The sequence below is a fragment of the Palaemon carinicauda genome, chromosome 1 (genome assembly GCF_036898095.1).
Source record: "Palaemon carinicauda isolate YSFRI2023 chromosome 1, ASM3689809v2, whole genome shotgun sequence".
Lineage (NCBI taxonomy): Eukaryota > Metazoa > Arthropoda > Malacostraca > Decapoda > Palaemonidae > Palaemon > Palaemon carinicauda.
In genome coordinates this window covers 41,104,173-41,109,172 of record NC_090725.1, presented here as the reverse complement: position 1 = coordinate 41,109,172, position 5,000 = coordinate 41,104,173, and positions in this window count along the sequence as shown.

Here is a 5,000-nt window from a genome sequence, read left to right as displayed (position 1 = left end):
CTCGCCGTCGCCAGCCGCCCGTATAGCAAGGCTTTTTCAGCTCTCGCAACAACCGTTGGGGGACCAAAGGGCTTCGCTTGCCCTCAGGGAAATGACCAGTATCGCTCGCCTTCAACCTGCCGCAGACGGCTCTCCTCGCGAGGTGAACCTACTCCGTGCCCTTTGGATACGCCGTTTACCTGAACCTGTGCGCGCTGCCATACCCGATGTCGATAGTTTACCCATAAAGGACTTGATGACCAAAGCCGACGCCCTTATGGACAGCCACTTCAAGACCTCCATCAACGCCTCCACCCCTGACGAATAGGATGCCTATTCAACGTCAACCCAAGCTGACATGAATGCCGTAGGACATACACGCCTACCCCGTGACGTGCCGAAGCGGCGACAAAGCCGCCCACCACCCACCAATCGCTCGCGCCCCAACGAACGACTTCTACAGCCACTTACTACCTCCCATCCGGCGCAGTTTTGCTACTACCACTTCAGATTCGGGGCAACCGCGAAGAACTGTGCCAATGATTGTCAGTGGCTGAAAAACGTGTAAGTAGGCTATCGCTTGTGGCGGTGGCCTCCCATGTTTCTAATCTTTTCTTTTTACAGGATGCAGGAACAGGCGTGCGATTTTTGGTAGACACGGGTGCTTGTCGTTCTCTTTTGCCAAGGAAACTCTTCAAGGCACAACATAGTCTGTCTACATCTGCCGACGTCCGCTTGGTTGCTGCCAACGGATCTGCGATACCCACCTACGGTTACGAGAGCCTCACATTATCGTTTGGAAACGGTAAATTCAATTGGAAGTTTCTCGTTGCTGACGTCACAATGCCAATCCTCAGTGCGGATTTCCTCTCTCATTTCCACCTTCTGGTCGATGTCGCCCACCGACGATTGGTCAACGCAGACTCGTACTTGTCGACACCTCTTCAACCCGCTCCCTCTAACCTCGCTCTCCACATCAGCGCACCTAGGGATGCCTATCCCCACCTCCTCACGTCGTACCCGGAAGTTTTCCGTCCAGAACTTCGCCAAACGCCCACTGTTCCTGCCAAGCACGGTATTTATCACCATATCAAGACGACGGGACCCCCAGTCTTCGCAAAATTCAGACGTCTGGCACCAGAAAGATTGGCAGCCGCCAAACAGACGTTCGCCGAAATGGAGAAAATGGGCCTTTGCCAAAAGGCCTCCAGCCCATGGTCGTCACCCTTACACATCGTTCTGAAGAAAGACGGCTCCCTCAGTCCGTGCGGGTATTACAGGCGCCTGAACATGCAAACAGAACCGGATCACTACCCCTCCCAAACATTGCCGATGTAACCTCCTACCTGCACAAAGCGAAGGTTTTCTCTACGCTCGACCTCCTGAAGGGGTATTATCAGGTGCCTATGAACCCAGAAGACATCCCCAAGACCGCCATCACCACTCCGTTTGGCACATACACCTTCAATTACTCTTGTTTTGGCCTTCGTAATGCTGGGGCAACGTTTCAACGTCTCATGGATGGCATCTTAGGGGACCTCCCTTTCTGTGTATGTTATGTGGACGACATACTTGTGTTCTCCTCCTCAAAAGAGGAACACCTCCGTCACCTGCGCATCGTGCTCGACCGCCTGCAACAAAACGGCCTTGTAGTGCGGTACGACAAGTGTACCTTTGGCGCCAATGAAGTGTCGTTCTTAGGGCACCGTATCACTCCTGAAGGAGTCCATCCCCTCCCTGAGAAGGTAACAGCCGTTCAGAATTTCCCCACGCCCTCGACCGTCAAAGCTCTGAAGGAATTCTTGGGTATGATCAACTATTATCACTGTTTTCTGCCAGCCATTGCCGCCACTCTTACTCCCCTCTACGCCTCCCTCAAGGGCAAGCCAAAGGACTTGAAGTGGGGTCCCCTTCAAGAAACAGCCTTCTGCAATGCAAAGAAGGCCCTATCAACTGCTGCTTCTCTCACTTTTCCTCTCCCACACGCCCCTCTCCTTCTCTCCACCGATGCCAGCGAAGTCGCTATTGGTGCAGTACTCGAGCAGGTGGTCAAAGGCTCGCCCCGCCCATTGGCCTTCTTCAGCAGAAAACTGTCCAAGGCAGAATCGGGTTATTCTACCTTCGATCGAGAATTGCTGGCGGTGCACTTAGCTGTCTGTCACTTTCGCCATTTCTTAGAAGGTACGCCCTTCGTCATTCGCACAGACCACATGCCTCTGGTGCACGCCTTCACTCGACAGTCTGACGGCTGGTCCGCCCGTCAACTCCGACATCTCTCCGTCGTGACCGAATACAATTGCACCCTCCAATACGTCCCTGGGAAAATGAATCCCGTTGCCGATGCCCTGTCAAGAAACACGTTGGCTGCCGTTCAACTGGGATTGGATTACAACACCCTGGCTGAAGCCCAACGACAGGATCCAGAGTATCAAGCATGTAGGACATCCTGCACGTCCCTCCGTTGGGAGGATTTTCCCTTCGAAGAATCCAACACCACCCTCCTCTGTGACGTCAGTACTGGTAGACCGCGACCTTGGATTCCTGCTCCCATGCGCCGACAGGTGTTTGATTTCATCCACGGCCTTTCACATCCCTCGTGCCGGTCTACTGCACAGCTGCTGAAGGCAAAGTTCATTTGGCACGGCATTTCTAAGGATGCTAAGGATTGGGTCCGTGCCTGTACTTCTTGCCAAACTTCCAAAGTACATCGACACACGGATTCAGGAGTGGGCACCTTTCCTCAACCTCAGCGTCGTTTCGCACACATTCACGTCGACGTTGTAGGCCCCCTACCCACATCCCAATGACATCGTTACCTGTTTACCGTCATCGACCGCTCCACTCGTTGGCCTGAAGCCATTCCCATGGAAACTGCAACGTCCGCCTCATGTACATCTGCCTTACTCTCTGGATGGATTTCAAGATTCGGTATCCCTGAGCATATTACTTCTGACAGGGGAACCACTTTCACCTCTCAATTGTGGACGTCATTAGCGAGTCTCCTGGGCATCACCCTACATCAGACAACGGCCTACAACCCCGCTGCCAATAGAATGGTTGAACGTTTTCATCGCACCCTCAAAGCAGCTTTGATGTCCCGCTGCAAGGATTGCAACTGGTTTACTCAGCTTCCCTGGGTCCTCCTTGGACTAAGGACCACTCCTAAAGACGCCCTCGACGTCTCGGCAGCCGAAATGGTGTATGGCGACCCGTTGGTCGTCCCTGCCGTGTTTTTTCCGTCTACAACCTCCTCCGACGATCTCCAGCGCATACGTCACGTCGTGGGAAAATTTACTCCGTGCCGCCAGACTTACAAGCCCCCAGCGAAGCATCACATACCAACGGACTTGCACTCTGCAACACACGTCTTCCTGCGCAACGACACCAGCAAGCCACCACTAACACCCCCTTACACGGGCCCTTTCCTTGTGATCTGACGCAGTCCGAAAGCATTCCTCCTAAACATTCGGGGCAAAGAAGACTGGGTCTCCATTGATCGTCTAAAACCTGCTTATCTTCTGCCAGATGACCCGCCTACAGTTCGCCTCTCTAGATCAGGGCGCCCTATTTAACATGTACAGTATGTCATTTTTAGGGGGGGAGCCATGTACCAACCGTGTTTCACACAATTGTACATAATTCCTTTTGTATATATTATGCTTGTATCTTCGCTCCTCCCTCGCACTAAAAAGAACCTGAATGATCATGTCTCCGGTTTTGCTCTGTATCATTGTCTGTCTCTCGAACATGTCACGTCCTGTTGCCTTGAGGTTTTGTATATAAAGCAGAGTGTTCCTTAATAAATAACTCGTTTCCAATCTGCCTTTGAGTTCACACCCTTACTCAGCACCGTCACACCACAAATCTTATGCATTTGTGGCTGACTCCACCGCTTCAAACCGTTTGAAAAGCAGGTTCGACAACCAGATTCGACGAACTGTTCTACCGTGTAAACCCAGCTTAACATTGATTTTACACCTTTTAATAGTACTTTTGGTGAAGGCTACCCTATGACCTCTTAGCTTCTGAGTACATTAGTTCTAGGCGGTATATCTTAGCAATCCCTGTTTGCCAATAATTTAAAGGTTTAAAGGTCTCTCATGATTGGCAGAGACAAGTGACAGTGACATTGCCCTATCGAGCAGGATACTGCCCTAGAGACTAGACATATATCCATATGATAAGCTGGCAAGCCGCCTTTCCACCCAAGCTAGGACCAAGGAGAGCTAGTCAATGGCTGCTGATGACTCAGCAGATAGACCTATAGGCTTCCCCAAACCCCCATCCTTAGCTCACATTGTTGGTGAGCTTGAGCGACCAAAGAAACTAACAGGTTTGAGCGGGACACGAACCCTAGTCTGTTGTTCACCAGTCAGGAACGCATAAGCGGATGTGCAACCTGGTGGACTAATGAAAGCTTTGAGTGTGGAGGAAATGCCCCCCTTATCTCTATGAAGTCACTGGGAGCAGGGCTGGTTTAAGGTGATAGACAAGACGTCCACTCGGTTTCTACTCTCGATCACTGGCGGATAATCTTACTGGAATCAGCTTGGACCGGCAGGGGTCACTTGCCTTAGTTAGATAGGCACTGTGCATCATAACGAACTGTCTATCTCTTGATGAATTTAACCAATGAATCCTCTTTGAGGTACTTTGCGTCAATATGCGTGGGAGGAGATGATGATGAGGATGATGATGAGGAGGAGGAGGAGGATATGTTATTGTGATTACTGAGCTTCGGAAATGTCTATTCAATGTTTCTAAATATCAGATAATTCCTTTGATGGTTTCTCTTCTCTGGGCTGAATCCTACCCTTTTGTTATTGCTTATCTGCAAAAATGGGTTGTGGTGGCCTACGTGGTAACGTCACTGACTGGTGATTACCAGACTTGGGTTGTTAGTTCTTTTAGTAGCTGCAACTTCATCATCTAAGTTAAGGATGGGTGGTTTGGGAGAGACTATAGGTCTACCTGCTGAGTCATCAGCAGCCCTTGCCTGGCTCTCCTTTGTCCTAGCTTGG